Source organism: Dromiciops gliroides, chromosome 2 (genome assembly GCF_019393635.1).
Source record: "Dromiciops gliroides isolate mDroGli1 chromosome 2, mDroGli1.pri, whole genome shotgun sequence".
NCBI classification, from domain to species: Eukaryota; Metazoa; Chordata; class Mammalia; order Microbiotheria; family Microbiotheriidae; genus Dromiciops; species Dromiciops gliroides.
The window spans coordinates 142385299-142404043 of NC_057862.1; positions in this window are offsets into that span (position 1 = coordinate 142385299).

Here is an 18745-nt window from a genome sequence, read left to right on the forward strand (position 1 = left end):
AGTCTAGGATTTATGTGACCCCAATTTCCTAGGGTTCCTCTGAGACATTTTGTAATAGTTTGGGGCAAGGTTCCAGAGGATTTGAGGTCCCTGGAAAACTGGACTCTGGATAAATGGGGCGTTATTGTATTACAGGGCAGCTAGGTGGTCCAGTGGTTAAAGCACCAGGCCTGGAGTTATGAAGAATCATCTTCATGAGGTCAAATCTGGCCTCAGAAACTTACTAGCTCTGTGACCCTGGGCAAATCACTGAACCTCAAGTCACTTTGCCTCAGTTTCCTTATCTATAAAATGAGGCAGAGAAGGAAATGTCAAACCACTCCAGTATCTCTGCCAAGAAAACCTCAAATGGGGTCACAAAGAGTCAAACACGACTGACGACTAAACAGCAATAAATTATATTGCATGTTAAATATATGTATACATGGGATATATATGTGTATGTATATACATATTTTTATGTGTGTGTGAATATATATATATATATATATATATATATATATATATATATATACTTAGTTTCATTCATACACGAAAGAATTGGGAAACATTTTATCTATACAGGGTGACTCATAGAAAATAATTCCCATTAAACTCCTATTGCCTTAAATGAGTTTTGTTTTTAATGAAACTGCCTTGAGTGCTACACCACCAACATTGGGACACTGAATTTGTTAAAGATCTTGAGCTAAATCAAATTTTGATTGAAATTTTGTGTCTCATAGCCTGAGTCACTATCATAGGAACCATTTGGGGCTGACATTTATAGGAGAGAAATGTCATCTTTTTTTCTCCACCCCACCCAAAGGCTGCTGCCTGAAGGAACAAATACTAAAACTTTAACGGTCTCTCAAGATTCTTTCCACCCCCTTCGCTTCTCACCAACTACTGACAATCAATGTAAAAGTAATCCTAGTTTTTATTTGAAGCTGTCTTGGCTTTAAAAGAACCTTCCAAAAAATGATTGATGCGATGAATTAAACCCATAGGTAACCCCTGAAATCTGCTTTGAATAGCAACAAATTCCTAACAATATCTTGAATGCTGGCAGCGACGAAATCTAATCTCTGAACTCCTAAAGGTCAAGATTTACTGTCTGGTAACATGGCTCAAGTGTAAATGCTCAGTAATGCTGCACTAGGTGATTGCTTTGCTCTCTAGACAATGTCAATTTTGTCCAAGTAGCTGCAGATGTGTCTAGCATTAAGTCAGAATGGTGTCAAGGGCCCTTCTTGAACACTGGCGCCTTCTCAGGGAAACTGGTCCTAAAGCCCTAGTCTATTACAGTCCATGCCCCAAAGACAGACATTTAAGGCTTAAAGGAGGTTGGAGAATAAAGCTGCATTAGATTTTTAATGTTTCTGAGGCAGGAGACCCAAGAGAAGAAATTCTCTGGTGATCCAAATGTCCTTCCCCCTCCCCACCCTCCCCTCTCTACCCCCTTGATTTTTCTGATTAAGGTGCTGCCACATCATCTATGAAATTCTACCCTAGAGCTACTTTCTTGATAAACCATTCATCAGCGCTCTGACCCATTCAAGCTATGGAAAAGCTATAATAGACTAATGAACTCATTAAATTAAGAAGTGTATATGTTACAGGAAGTAATGTGCCCAGGGAGAATATGGGGGTGGGCTGCTGGGGAGGGTCAAGCTGAGAGAGAACCAACCCAACCTCAGAGTCCCAGGCATAAAGAAAAGTGCATATCAATCAGCACCCACTCTCCCTTCCCTTCAAAGAAACCCCACTTTTATTTATTTATTTATTTATTTTTTTAGTGAGGCAATTGGGGTTAAGTGACTTGCCCAGGGTCACACAGCTAGTAAGTGTTAAGTGTCTGAGGCCGCATTTGAACTCAGGACCTCCTGAATCCAGGGCCGGTGCTCTATCCACTGCTCCATCTAGCTGCCCCGAAACCCCACTTTTAGATGAACCTCTCTCAAAATATCAAGGAACAATGAAAGTTGACTTGGAAAAACACATTAAATTAGGAGAAGACCAATAAAGTTTCCTAACAACACATATCTCATTTGATCATAGATATTCAATTAGAAGAGACCTTAGAAATCATCTAATTCCACTCCCTCTGGTTTTTTTTTTTTACAAATGAGGAAACTGAGGTTTAGAGAGGTTAGAGAGACTCGACTAAAGTAAAGTAAATGGCACAGAAGGGATTGGAGCTTAGTTCTTCAGACTAAATCCACCCATCTTTCTACTGTACCACAAAGCCTTAAAATTGAGAGAGCTGACCTTATGAGAAAACTTTATTTTATTGTCCTGAAAAAATTCAAACACTATCCCTTCTCATTCCATCCTTCGAGGTTCAGTCCCAGGCTCCAGAAATCTACTCCTCAGAGCTTTTCTCATACATTCTCTATATACACACTGCCTTGATACAGCAAATTTGTATTTATTTGCAGGTGTCTGTCTGCACAGTTCTTTCCCTTTCCCATCTTACCTTATTGTCTGTTATGTTTTTTTTTTTTTTTACAGAAATGTGCTGTCATTTCATAATTCTTTTGCACTTCCTGGGTCTGCTTAGCAAATAACTCAATGGCGAAAATCAAATGAGGATGGTTGTTTCTGATGGAAGTGTCCTAATAGCTCTTCTATCCAGCAAAAGAGAAGATGGAAACCTACAAAATCAGAGAAAGCCTGGGGGTAGATGTTAGCTTCAAGACAAGCTGTGCCTTCTGCTCCATTTCATCATTAAGAAGAATGAGACCCAGAGACCTTGAATTTACCCAGCTTGTTTCCAAGCCTTTCCTGGTTTACTGATAAGCAACAAAGGGAATTGGAGACACTGATCTGTTTCCTACAGTAGTGGGCAACATATTAGAAAATTAATGATTTTATATAAAGAGAAGATCCTTATTTTCCCCCTCATTTGGAAAAACAGTATTTACCAGAAAATAGTTACTATGGTTTTGGTTTTCCCATCTTACCTTATTGTCTGATAGATAGATAGACATATATATGTATACACACACACACATACACATAGACAGAAATGTGCTACAAATGTAAAATATATGATTTATATTGTGCTTTTCTGCACTGAATGCATAATTTGGGGGTGGGGGAGCTAATACTTTATAGAACTATTACTACCCATTTAATACCTTAACTCAATTTATCAGATTAGGTCAGTTCATTTAGCAAGGGTTTCAAGGACTAGGAAACAGAATGGGAAAATTTTGATGGAGGAAAAGGACTAGAAAAGATCTGAATCATCAATCAATTAATAAGCATTTATTTAGCACTTAATATCTGCCAGGCATTAAGCTAAGTTCTGGGGATTCAAAGAATAGATGGGGGAAAAGTCCCTGTCCTCAAGGAGTTCATAGAAAACAAAATATTCAGTAATAAGTATGTACAAGATGTGAAAGGGTGCAGATACAAGCGAAATATTATAGGCTAAGGCACTAGCAACTGGGGGAAGGGGTTGGGGGGATACAAAAGGGTTTCCTGCAAATGGTAGCATTTGAGTTGAGTCTTGAAGGAAGTCAGGGATTCCAATGGGTGGCCCTACACAGCCATGGAACAGCAATGATATTTCCATAATTAGGGGCTGAGTTATAATGGAATGGATCAGATCAGACAAGGCTGAGGGTAGGAATCAAAGCCTGCTGCATGGGCAAGTGACAAGGTTCTAAACATGGGAGTCTAGTTAGGGATCTATTATTTTGCTTATGCAAACATGGATGTGGAACCAGAAAAGAGATGCAAAAGCCAGGAAGAAAGTACAGAAAAGAATACTGTTAGTCAAGGTCTACATAGAATTCAAAATTCCTTGAGTGTTGATCTGACCACATAAAAGGGTTAGCCTTGGCAAGGAAAAGGTCCAAAAACTTCAAATAGTCACTGGGTAGAAATGAGATATTTAATCAGGCAAAAAGTAAAAGAATTTCCCATGAAACAGTAAAGTCTGAATTGAGAATAAATAGCCTACATCTGTACTAGACCAAGCAAGCACGACCATGTGATTTTATCTACTAATGTTCATCAGCAAAACAGTAGGAACAAAAAATGTACAAAAAAAAAAATGGTGGAAGCAACCTTGGCATGAGGTTGGGAAGGTCTGACTGTCAAGAGGGAAGGGGAGCAAACAGATTCAAGGCTAATCCAATTAGCCAGCAAGTTGTGTCAGGGGTTTGGGACAGTAAATATCACTGAAATATTGGAGTTTGGGGGCACCCCCCAAAAAACCCTCTAAGCCCCAGAAGCACAATTATAAAAGGCATGAAGCTCAGCCACCCAAGGAGCTGGGATACATTGCAAGATCCTAATTACCTGGGAATTTGGAAATAAAACAGGCAAACCAATTATTGGCAGCTGAGATACCAATGTCAGGAGCAGACCAGCAGCAAGATATATATTAAGCCTGTGGGTTGACATTAAATGAGTTCAGTTGCCAAGGTTTAGAAGGCCCACAGGGGCAAATGGCCAGGATGGCTGTTATAAGGACCTTGAGAAACTGAAGAAAGGAGGAAGAGACAACCAAAGGAGGAAAGAGTGTCAGACAGCTGGAGGGAAAGATACAGGAACTTCATGTCTTTTTCAACTTATGATAAAGTCTATCATTCCATGCCCTTTGCTAAGCAGGAACGGTTGTGTGATAAGGGAAAAAACAGGGACAGAGACAGAGATGCAGAGAGAGATTAAAGAGATCAAGACCTTCTTGTTCCACCACAATGCACTTCATTCAGATGGTTTCCAAATTCCATGCTAGAATGCTAAGTCAAGGGCCCTGGAATATATATTTCCATTTCTATCATTAGAGGAAAGAGTGCTGGGATTTGGAGTCAAAGATCCTAGGTTCAAATCCTGCTGTCACTTACCAGCTGAGTGACCCTTGAGCAGCTCACTTAACTCTCTGGGCCTCTATTTCCCTCATCTGTAAAATGAAGGGATTGGACCAGATGACTTCTAAAGTCCCTCCTATGTCTAAGTTGATGATATATTCTATCTAAATGTATGCCAACTATTTCCAATCTAGGGTTCACCTCATTCATTTCAGGACCCCCAAAAGGATGTTTCCAGTGAATAATTCAAAGGACAAACACTTTAATGTAAGAAGTTCAGTCTCTAGTAAGAGAAAAGGACAATGTGATAATAAAAGGTCTTTGCAGGGAGCAGCGTGATACAGTGAGAAAAGATCAGAGGTCCTGGGTTCCAATCCTACTCTATCACTACCTTTGTGAACCCGGGTAAATCACTTGATGTCATTGGGGCTCAATCTCCTCATCTGTAAAATAACAGAATTAGACTAAATGGCTTCTAAAGTCCTTCACAATTCTAAATTTGTGATCCAATGATCCAACACAGATATGAAAACTAAGCACATTTATTTTCTAAAAGCTTTAATATATAAAAATATCTATGTCCTTATACAAAATAAATGAAAATTAGTATAAAAATAATAAATATAATAAATTAAATTAGCATTTTCCCATTTGATGAAATCTCTTAAAATGGCTTTTTCTCAAAGAAATATGAAATATATAATCATATATGTCAAAGGAATGACAGCTATTTTAAGCCATAATACAATAATCTACCATGTTCCAATAAGGCAGAAATTATGTGGAATTCGAGAGGAAAAAAGTTATCTACATTCAAATACAAATTAGAAAACACACAATTTTCAGGACAATCATTTCTTAATGTTTGTTTTCATTTTTAATGATTAAACTATTCAGCACAAAATAAAGTTCTACATTGAAATATAACAGCAGGAATGTACAATAGTACACACCAGCAATAGTATGAAGAACTAGCATTTAGATGGTGCTTTAAGGTTTGCAAAGCACTTTACAATATTATCTTACTTTATCCTTACAACTACCTTGGGAGGGAGGTGCTATTATTATCTCCATTTTAAAGATGAGGAAAACTGAGGCAGACAAAGATTAAATAACTTGTCCATGTTCGTAAAACATCTTGGAAGCATCTAGGGCTGGATTTGATCTCAGATTTTCACCAATTCAAGCACAGTACTCTATACACGAGACCACCTAGCTGACCAGTAAGGGGCAAGTAGAATCATGAAGAATTTTCTGGAGGCATCCTGAATCGAATATACTTGAACACAATGGGAGAGAATATGTATTAGAAACAGTCAGTCTCATCAGAAAGATGTATGATCAGAAAAGAAGGTGGGATGGCCATGACATGAGGAGGGATGACAGATGGAGAGCCCTTTGCCTCCATTAATATTCACAAAATGTCAAGAGGCCTAGAGGCAGGTCACCAGCATGTTTCCCCAGTGGAGATTTTACAAGGAGACATGGCCTCAGGTTGAGAAGGTATGGAAAACATGTACAAAAATATTTATAGCTGCTCTTTTTGTGGTGGCAAAGAATTGGAAATTGAGGGGATGCCCATCAATTGGGGAATGGCTAAACAAGTTGAGGTATATGAATGTAATGGAATACTATTGTGCTGTAAGAAATGATGAGCAGGCAGATTTCAGAAAAACCTGAAAAGACTTAAGTGGACTGATGCTGAGTGAGATGAGGATAACCGGGAGAACATTGTACACAGTATCAACAACATTATGTGATGATCAACTGTGAAAGACAACTCTTCTCAGAAATATAATGATCCAAGATAATTCCAAGGACTCATGAAGAAAAAACAACAACAACAACAAAAAAAAAACCTGTGGAATCTGGTTGCAGATTGAACCATACCATTTCTACTTTTTTGTTTTCTTTCTTTTTTGAGGTTTTTCCCTTTTGTTCTGAGTCTTCTTTCACAACATGACTAATGCATATTGTACATACATAACCAATATCAGATAACTTGTTGTCTTGGGGAGGGGATACAGAAAGGAGAGAGGGAGAAAAAATTGGAACTAGATAGAAATCTCATAAAAACAAATGTTGAAAACTATCTCTATGTGTAACTAGAAAATAAAATACTTTTATGATAAAATAAAATAAATAAATAAAGGTCTAAGACCCAGAAAAAAGGGGTGTGGCAAATTTGAGATTTGTACCACTCTACCTGAAGTACTCCATTGATGAGCTCACGGACCCATCAAAATGTATAAAAACACATTCCAGTGATATGTTTCTTGCAGACACATTAAAATTAGAAATAATAGAGCAATGAATCTGATGAAGCAGCGGCATTATTCTAATTCATACTATTCAAAGTTATAATTATATGTAAAAATGGTAATTATTTCTAACCAAATGGAAATATACAGTGGGAACCCAACTAATGTAACTACTTCACAGGAGATTCATTATTCGCACTAATCAGGAGCTAGCTATACTAATTTTGGACAAAAGAAAGAAAAAGAAAGAAGAGAAAGTCAAGTTAAAATTAGGGAGAGAACTAAGATTCCCAGCCCTTGGGGTCAATTCATTTGTCTGGGGGCTGGGTAAAGCGATGACAGGAAGGAAGCAAGAAAGGGACCCTGACATACTTCGAGAACAGCCCATACCAGCTTATCACTGATCCCTGTCACCTGACATGGAATGAATCTTTAGTTCCTCAGGCAATATAAGCATGGGCCCTGTGAGAAGGGTGTGATGGCAAGGGACCCTAGGTTGGGTGTGATGCAATGGAGCCAGGAGAGGGATACAGGGAAAGGAAATGATGAAAACAGTCTAATATTGAGTAGAATGGACTGGCAAAGTACCAGTAAATATAGAGAACTGCAAAACCTGTTCACCCCCTTACTCTTAAGTGAGGGGAGCTGGAGAGAAGGATTGACCTATGGTCAGGCAGAGAATGAAAAGTCTTGAGAAAGTTCTGCTAGGACAGAGAAGGCTCCAGATTCTGGGAAAAGACCATGAGGAAATGGTATAGACTCATCCACTTCCAGCAGCTCTCAAGACTAAGTCTTCAGTAATATCGGTCAATTGCCCTAGAGGAGTAGCTGCTGAACAGATGTAGGATGCAAGGGATCAGACCATGACCTGACTCTCAGCCCCTCCACACCACCCCTAAGTCATCTTAAAGGCACTACATCAAGAGTATCACAGTAATAAAAGTTAGGGAGATACATGGTCAATGCTTTAAAAAAAAAAAAAAGAGTAGCACAGTAGAACAAGTATGATTTTAAAGGTTCCTCTGTCCAAACGAAAATTTCCCTGTTTGTTGGTGACTATAAGTCCTTCAGGTGTGCCTTAATTCTTCAAAGAATACACCATCTCCTCCAATGTGTATATTCCATCTAATGGTATGCCTTTTCACTCTTTTGATCCTTGTTCATGGTCTTACCCTAAATCTTCCCCAGACAATCCACACCAACACATTGAAGGCCTTCCTCTAAGTCTTTCAACATTTTATTGATAATGAGACAGTACTTGGCACACGTACACACCCACACGTGTGTGTATCTCTATATATAGACACACACATAAACATATATGTATGTGTATGGATATATATATATATATGTATCCATTTTTTTTGTTTGTTTTGTTTTGTTTTTGCAGGGCAATGAGGGTTAAGTGACTTGCCCAGGGTCATACAGCTAGTAAGTATCAAGTGTCTGAGGCTGGATTTGAAATCAGGTCCTCCTGAATCCAGGGCCAGTGGTTTATCCACTGCACCACTAGCTGACCCCTAAAAAGAAATATATGAAGACACTCCAACCTCACATAACTATGTAATTGGAAAGGGGAGGCATATGCTAACAGACAAATTCTATCAGTATTATTATGAAAATAATTTTAACCTTGTGGATCCCATAAAGAAGTCCGGGGTAATCTGAGGGGTATTTGGACCACACTTAGAGAATTGCTACTCTAGACAGTAGGTGTTCTTCAGTCTCTTGGTATGTTCCAGGTCTGTTGCCAGGTTGCTCTCTTTTGAATGATCAAAGTCTTCACTGACAAATTGGGGTATCATGTATTCAGCAACATATCATCCACAAACAGAAATATCCAGAGGACCCAACTGTCAATAGGGAATCTCCCTTCCATTGGACTCTAAGCACTCTGTCCTCCAGAAGGAAACACCTTTGGAGAGCACCTATTTCCCAGTTATGTGCCTCATTTGATGTTGTCAGTCATTGAACAAAGTTATCAAGGAATCATAATAGAGATACCTTATTGTAAAGGGGAAACTTTAAGCATATGTTTTGTTCTATCAAGTCAGATGCTTGTACTGATACTTTTAAAAAGAACCACCAAAAAAAATAATAAACAGAAGGATAGTCCTATCTATTCTCTACATCTCTTAGCCAATTGTGTGAAACTGAAGGAGTGTACTATAGAAATCTTAGGAAAAAGTTTGCCTGTTCTTTTCTTGTAATTTCAGCAGCTAATCTCAATGAACTCATAGATCATTCTCATAATAGATCATTTTATAAGCCACATAGACCAGAGATTATTTTATAAACCACAACCAGTTTATTTATAAATAAACAAACGCAAAACTTTTGGACAACTCTAATTGTAGAAGCTTTTCCTAACAGCAAGCCTAAATTTGTTTCTTTGTAACTTCTACCATTGCTCCCGGTTCTTCCCTCTAAAACCACAAAAACAAGTCTAAACCCTCTCCCACTGATGGAACTTAAAATATTTGAAGACAACTTTGATGGAATCTCCCCCATCTCATCTCCTCTTAGATCCTGGATCTTTTCTTTAAGAAATCAATAGTATTTTAAGGAAAATAAGAAAGTGACATTGTGAAGAGATAATGGGAGGAAATCGCAAGTTGTCCATCTTGCCTTCCATGTATTTCTATCAATCACATGGACATAGGTAGACATGGCATCAAAATTACAGATGATATGGAGCTGGGCTGGGTGGCTGACACACTGGTTGACAGTAAGGACCCCACAAAGGCCTGACAGAATTGAGTACTGAGCTAAATCTAGTAAGATGAGATGCATAAGAAAGAAATGGAGGTCTTAAATTTGTGTTTAAAAAATCAACTTCACAAATATAAGATAGGGAGTCATGATTAGACAGCAGTTTATCTGGAAAAGATCTGGGGGGAGGGGTAGTAAACTGCAAGCTCAGTATAAATCAGCACTGTGATGTGACAGACAAAAGAGCTAATGCAATCCTTGGGGGCATTCAAAGAGGCATAACTTTCAGGAATAGGGAAGTGATAGTTCCATTGTAGGCAATTAGGTGGCACAACGGATAGAGTACAGGATGACTCATCTTCCTGAGTTCAAATCCAGCCTCAGACACTAGCAGTGTAACCCTGGGTAATTCACTGAACCCTGTTTGCTTCAGTTTCCTCATTTGTAAAATGAGCTGGAGAAGGAAATGGCGAACCACTCTGTATTCCTGCCCAGAAAACCCCAAATGGGGTCATGAAAAGTTGGACACGACTGAAAAAATGAATGAACAAGTCTCATTGTAATCTGCTCTGGTCAGGCTACATAGAGAGAATTGTGATCAGCTCTAGGTGTCACATACTGAGAACACCGATAAGCAGTAGAGCACCCAGAGGACGGGAAACCAGTATGTTGAAGGGCCTTACGCTCATGTCATTCGAAGAGAAGCTGAAGGAAAAAGGGATGTTTAGCCCAGGGAGAAGAAAACGTGGGGTGGGACATAATCACTATGTTCAAGTATCTGAAAGGCTGTCATGTTCAGCAGATCAGACATGTTCCATTGTTCCTAAAGGACAGAACCAGAGGCAATAGGCGGAAGTTACCAAGAAGCGGAAGGAAAAACTTCCTAATGATTGGAGCTGTCCAGAAATGACACGGGCAGCTGCAGGAGGAGGGGGCTCGTCTTTCACCCCAAGTTCTTAAAACAGAGACCGGACAACCATTTCCCGGGTACGTCAGAGAGCTGATCCCTTTCCATTCTGGCTTGGACTCAAATGCCCACACAGATCTCTTCTAAGTCCAAACCTCTGGGAAGGTTATAGAAAGAAGGGAACAGGAGAGGAAATCTTGGGACGTTTTTCTAACGACTCTTTGCCTGAGTTCTTGTACTATTAACACCTCTTCTCCCCTTACTTTGATGATTACCTAGTGTACACACACACACACACACACACACACACACACACACACACCTTAAATTGGAAACCCTTAGAGCCAGAATCCTGTTGTCTCTCCTGGTACTAAGGCACTGAGAAGTAATGATAGGAGCTCAGTTTCATTAAAACAAATCTTCCATCTGCCTTTCATTGAGCTTGTTATGAAGATGCCTGCTTTATATCAGGCACCAAAAAGTGACATATGGTTGCCTAGATTGCTAGGGAATTTCGAGGACTTTGGAGCCAATTAAGCCCACCTGTTCTATCTCCCCCTAGGAATTGGAACAGGCAAAAAGGGTTAATGTGCTTTTCTAAAGCAATGTTTCCACCAGCACTTATCAAATGTTACTTTCACCTTATCCTTACCTCAACTTATAAATGCTAACTAGGTAGTAAAGGGTTTACATTGACCAAGATAATCAGGATTCCATTTTTTTTTTTTTGACAAGCAGAGGAGTATAGAGGTGCTTTGGGCAAAAAAAATTCAGATATTTTGCAGCTGGGAGCTATAGCTTTTCCACTAATTTATACCGGTGTCACCCAGGGGACTTTTACAAGCACACCTATATCTTAGGACAAAGAGAGGGGCCCTGAGGTGCCTTTTCTGTCTAGCTGTTCCTGCAATACTGTTATCTAGTCATTATTTTGGAGTCCTCTCTATGCTAAGACTTTGGAAGTGCTTATGCCTTTCTTACTCCCCACTCCTCTTAGGTTCTTAGGATCATTTTCCAGAACTGAAGCTGATTGTATTATGGCCAACAGGACCTCCCTTTCTATTACACATGTTTTAAATCGGCAGTTTGTATGCTGTAGTATCTGTAATCATGGGGGTCTGTTTCACTAAGAATCACTTGAAGATTTCTTGTGATTAGAGAGATCTGTATTCTGCCTGTTTCTAGGAAAGAAACTCTTGGGATTTTTTTTTGGAATGTTCTGTGGTCAGAAGACAACTAAAGTTACTGAGTCAGAACTATAACTAAGAGTTTGTGCCAGGGAACAAGAGAAGTGGGGACCCAGCCTGGGTATGGCCACTTTAGAGAAGATGGAATATGCTGTTGGCAGCCTCTAGATTTTAGCACCATCCTTGTTGTTTCTGCTTAGTAGCTGTGTTACTGTGGGCAAAGCAAATAAATCTCTAGGTTGGCACAGTGGTTTACAGTGCCAGGCTTGAAGTCAGAAAGATCTGAGTTCAAATACAGTCTTAGATAATTACAAGGTGTGTGATCCTGAGCAAGTCACATAACCTCTGCTTGCCTCAGTTTCCTCATCTGAAAAATGGGTATGATAATAATAGCATCTCCCTTCCAGGGCTGTTGGGAAGATAAAATGAAATAGTTATTGTAAAGCACTTAGCACAGTGCATAGCATGTAAGAGCTATGCAATTGCTAAGAATCGTTATACGGCTTATGGAATTTCCAGAATTTCTCTCCTAAATCTCTATAATGGTAGAAGGAATTCATAATCCTAGAGGCCTACACAGGCTTTTTTTTTTAATATCCATGTTAATCACATTCATTCTTCTTGGCTGATCTAACTGTCTTCAGAGACAGCTAAAAGATATAGTGGACAGAGCATTGGACTTGGGTAAAGAAGATCTGAGTTTGAATCCTGCACCTTGATTAGTTGTGTGATCCTCGGCAAGTCACTTAACCTCTCTCAGCCTTGGTTTCCTCATCTGTAAAATGGAAGGCACAACTCAGATGATTGTTGTGAAAACCAGATAATACATATAATGTACTTCATAAATCTAAAGGGTTTATGTAAATACAATCACGATGATAATGGTGGCATGATGATGTGATGTCCACTGCATGCATACTACCAGAGATATTTGGACTACAGTTAAAAAAATTAATTAATTAAGTTTTCTTTTACTAGGGTTACTTCCAAGATTTCCATTCCTCTTTGGCCACCACAACCAACCACATCCATGCTGAGCAAGTAAAGAAGGAGGACTTTGACCTAGTCTGTACCATTATGGGGGATTCTGACATTTGAGTGAAAACATTCAAAGTCCACAGACTTTAAGTCAGAAAAGCCTTCGGTCAGATCCCATCCCATCAAAAACTTAGAAGCTTTATGACCATGGGCTAACTGTTTAAACACTATGAGCCTCAGTTCCCTCTTATGAAAAATGAGAGGGTTATACTAGACCACCTCATTTGTCCCTTTCAGTTATAAACCTATGATCAAAATCAAAACACATTTATTAAAAACGTTTCAATTCAATTGATTTTTTTCTGCTTATTATGAGCAAGTATGAGACTATGGCCATGAACTAGATACAGAAAGAGTTGAACAGGTATGGCCTCCATGCAGGTAGTTAGGTGACACAGTTCAAATATGGCCTCAGACACTTACTAGAGGTATGACCCTGGGCAAGTCACTTAACCTCTGTCTTTATTATTTCTTATTATCTTTATTATATATATTTTATTTCTATATCATAATATGTGTATATATTATGATATAGAAATATATATTTATGACCTTATCTTTGTTATTTATGTTTTCTTATCTATAATATGGGAATAATAAAGGCACCTACCTCGCTGAGTTTTAGTGATGATAAATGAGATATTTGCAAGGCCACTTATCACTGTGTCTGTACATTTGTTGTTGTTCAGTCATTTTCAGTCATGACTGTCAGTAACTCCATTTCAGGTTTTCTTGGCAAAGGTAATGTAGTGGATTGCATTTCCTTCTCCAACTCATTTTACAGATGAGAAAACTGAAGCAAGAGGGTTCGGTGACTTACCCATGGTTACTCTGCTAGTAAAATGATTCATTTTGTACTCTATTCACTGTGGCACCTAGCTGTCACATAGCGGGAACTTAATACATGCTGTTTTTCCCTTCCATCTCATCCTGGAAGGGTTTATAGTCTAGTTAGGGAAACAATAGTGAACGGAAGTAGATTGTTAGTCTTGATTGTGTGGCGCAGACTGGAAGTGCTGGCCAAGTTCAGAAGTTGGACACCCATAAGGGCTCAGGTAGTCAGGAAAAATTTTGATATGGGCTGGACTTGAGCTGGCCTTTGAAGGATGGGTCTGACCTGGATAGGTAAGCAATTTGAGCAAGGCCAAGGGGACAGAGAGGAGCATAGTGTGTTGGTAAAACAGTAAAGAATTTAAATGTTAGATGTGAACCAGACTGAGAAAGTTAGAGAGAAGCCATTAACATTTTTTTAATCAGTCCCAGAAGAGTGAAAAGCCAGGTGTCTCCAAAAGAAACTTCTGGTGAAGAAAAGAAAGGCACATATTTAACAAATAAATAAATAAAGTGAGGTCATCCTCACCCCTGGCCTCCCAATCACACCAAGACACCCAAGTGCCTGGGATGTACAAAACGGTTCTTGAAGAGTTAACCATTTTCACAGCAGTTCAAAGTTGAGTGACATTTTTAAGCTCCAATTTGTCCTAAGTGAACCAATTCAAAGAACTAACGAGGTCATAAATTTTTCTTCCAGCTAATGTACTAGGCAAGAATAGGGATGGGTAGATTTCAGAGAAATGACGAGATGAGAGAGCCTGACCAAATCTGATTACACTAATTTCATCTTCATCAAAGGCTCAGACCCATAGCAGAAGCCCCATTATTCAGTGGAAAGGGATAATTTGCAAGGGGTTTTTGCCACCCCATCTCAACTCACCTAGTTTTGCAAAAGATGGGGAGGGGAATAGGTGACTAAATCTATTCTACTGCTTAGCACACACAACTTCTTGAATCTCATAGAGATTGAGGGCAAATTTACTTAGCTATATGACCCTGGGTAAGTCATTTAACCTCTGCCTGCCTCAGTTTCCTCAGCTTTATAATGGAGATCACAATAACTAGCACCTATCTCATAGAGTTGTTGTAAAGATTAAATGAGATAACATAAAGCACGTTGAACAAGTGCCTCGACTTAATAAAACTCATTTCTCTTTCCTTATTACAAGACTATAATTTTTTAAAGACCCCTTCCTTCTTCTTTCTTCTCAACTCAGATAGTGTGGGGGCAGGACCTGGAGCGAAGTTGAGCAGTGGTAAGGTTGATATAGCACCTTTCTCTGTCTCCTTATTTCCATATCATGGTCCCTAATTGTGGAAATTCCTCAAGTTACATTCTGGTCCCCCTTCTGGCAATTGGTGACCTGAAACATTCCCATTAGCTTAATGATGATCTCTATGTAGCTAACTCATAAGATTGTGTCCAACTATGTCTCTAGGTTGCCAAAGTGAATTTATAAACACAACGAGAGAGCAGATGTGGTAGGAAAGAGCAAGAGAGGGAAAGCATCAGCAAATATTTACTGAGTTTTCCTGAAATGTCTACTATGAGGAGTAACAAAAAGGTATATATGTGACTGCACTGTATAATTTATTCTCTAATTGCTTTCTCACAGAAATGGGGAGATGAAGACTAGGGACCTCAAAATTTGAAATTTATCTAATTTATATTATATCTAATTGAAAAAAAATAAAATAACAATTAAATGTAAAAATAAGGGTACATATGACACATGGCCTGCCTTTAAGCAACTTACAGTTTACATGGGAAGACAGTAGATACTCACAAAGATTCATTACTTCATACCTCTGAGAAAACTGTCAAATGAGTAGTTCAGACAGTGAGTGGCACAAGATCTCTGACAAGAGAGATCACTGGGGTAGATAGGGGACAGAGAAGCATTACCGAGGAAACTGGGAATTAAGTTGGCAGGCAGACTGGCAACAAAAATGTATAAGTTCTGACTATGTGCTAAGTGTTGGGGATACAAAACAAATAAAAAGAAAGATGGTTCCTGCCCTCAAGGAGCTTACATATTATGAAGAGGATGGTAACACACAAAAGAAAGCTGAAAGGGAAGAGGGGGGTCTCAGAGTGAGGTAGGCCTGCAGAGGCATGGGCATGAGTTGGCCCATGAATCATGAGTGAGGCATAAGTAAATGGAAGAAAGAAGCAAATCACAGGTCCATAAAAACGAAGGCTTAAAAGAGGAAATATATTTTAGTATAATTGGGGGTGGAGAGTGGGGAAGGCACTAATATTAGCATTTGTTTTATATATGAATCAATTAAACAAATATTTATTGAACACAAAAAAATGTGCTAAGCACTAGGGGGGATATAAAGTAAGTAGGACATAGTCTTGCCCTCTAGAAATTTACAGTCTGGTTGGGGACATTCAGGGGGCAGCTAGGTGGCACAGTGGATAGAGTGCTGGGGCCTGGAGTCAGGAAGAGGAAATCTTCTTTATGTCAAATCTGACCTCAGATACTCACAAGCTATATGACCCTGGGCAAGTCATTTAACCCTGCTTGCCTTAGTTTCCTCTTCTGTAAAATAAAATGAAGGAATAGCAAAACACTCCATTAGTTCTGCCAAGAAAATGTGTTTTTGTGTGACCGATGTGTGACCAAATGTGGGTCACGAAGAGTCAGACATAGTGTTAGAAGAACTGGGTTCATAATCCTACCTCTTATACACTGTCCATGTAACAGTCATGTCACTTAATTCTCTGGGCCTCGTGTTCTTGTCAATAAAATGGGGCAAGAGATAGAATGTTATCTGTATAGAGAAGGGCAAACAGGCTAGTTTGGAACTAAGAGTGTGTGAAGTGAAATAATGTGAAACATATCCAGAAGAATGGATTATATTTTATCCTAAAGGCAACAGGAAGTCATTGGAGCTTCTTGAGCAGGGAAAGGTGAAATGGTTAGACCTGAGCTTTCAGGCAATTTTATGTGAAGAATAACTGCACATGGGCTCCACATTTTCCCCCTTCCCCTCTTGGGGTAATGCCTCTCCTATGTAAGTATTTATGTTTTGGTCAACATACTAAATACATTTCATGTAAATGAGGTCTGTGCAAACTATGTTTATTTTTCTTGGCTATTCCGTTCACATGCTAATATGGTTGGGTTTCCACATAGGAATTCACAGTAGTTTTAAATTCTGACCAGACTCTAAAATAATATCCATTCTCAAAGATAACCTACCTCGCCTTGGAGATATCATTTCCCTGATAATACCCCTGACTCCATTTTGTAGTTCTGCCAGCAGTTTATTGGCATTATAATGTGAATCTCTCTCCATTAGGGACTGAGCTAAGATCACCAAACTATTTCCCATCCATCCTTTTTGGGCTTTGAATCACAAAAGTAGTAGAATGCTCAGCATGATATCTTAACTGAAACAAGCAATTTCTTAATTAAACAGAAGTAAATAGAGGTTACAACACACTCCTTAATTAAATAGATGTAAATGACCTATCATTCTGCTCTCAACACACATCAGTTGTATATCATTTCATATTACCATTCACCCAGTGGAAATGGAAATCGGGATATTCCACTTTGGTCCAATTCTCCTGTGTCTGCCTGCCAGGCTGGGTGTTCAATCATGAATATTTACTTACTGGTTAACAGACTCAGTCACCAGTGCCCACATGCCCTTCCTTACCACTGTTCTGCAGCAAGATTTTGCCTTTGGCAGGTTGGTATAGAATATAGGATGGAGGCAGATGAAACAATCTTATCAGAGGCAAACAATCTTGCCTTTGCCCAAGCACTGTGTCTTGGAACCTGTCTTAGTCGAATGGCACACAGATGCACCGGGTGGATATAATGAGCCTCCTGAGTCCTCTGTGTCAATGAGAGCCGAGTGATGCTCCAAGCTGAAGAGCCAAATGCACACTTTTTTCTTTTTTTCTTTCTTTCTTTCTTTTTTTTTTTTTTTTGCAAACTCAATCTTGGGTTTGACAACTTTCTACATCTGCAATTTGGAAACAATCCCTGGGACTTATCTAAAAGAGGATAAAATGCACCAGATCCAAATGTTGGTCCTTCGGAAAAGTGGCCCCTTCCAATCCTGGAGAGAGTCAAGCAATTGACCAGACTATTTAAGAAGACATCAGAAGAGGGGAAAAAAATTGACCTGTAAATAGTGGATGCTGTGATCACATTTAGAAAGGATTCTGCTTTGTTTCAGAAAAGGTTCTCTATGATTTGGATAACTAGCTATCAATGATTTTCAGTGGATTATTGTAATTTTTAACTGTCTTATTCTTAATTGGACCAGAATCCATCTCAACCTATTTCTAGAAATTTTAGTCCTACTTTCCTGGGGTATTAGGAATAAATTGAGATGGATCATATTCTAATCAGAAATTCTGATTAAGGCAATCATTTTTGTAGGACAATCTTGTCCTACTAAATGATTGCTGGGAATATCTGAAAGTCAATATGATGGAGGTATCAAAAATGAACAAGGTTAGTTGCAGAGGGGAATGTCATAATAATTCACCTCCCATACCATTCCTCTCTAGTTTCCTTCATAGAAATCTTTTTCTCAGAGCTCCTGGAAAAGCAATACACATTTATGAGGCTGGGTTTGGGGGAATTTTTGTTATCATATATTAAACAAAAACCACAGATATTTTAGGTGCTTTTTAAAAATGTATTTTCAAGAAATTTGTTTTCTTTTTGAGATAATATTTTATTTTCCTCTAATTACATGTTAAAATGATTTTTAATATTTGTGGGTTGTTTTTTTAAAGTTTTAGTTGAAAATTCTATCCCTCCTTTCCCTCTCCCCTCCCTGAGATGGTAAGCAAACTGATATATGCTATATATGTGCAATCATGTAAAACATGAGAAACTTCTGTTTTCATGAACTGCTAAAGGAAGCCCAAGAACCTAATCCTATCATTTCCATAAGAATACTGAACCCAATGAACTAGGAACAAGTTTTCTAAAGCCCAAGACATTTGAGGGTATAAGCTCTGAC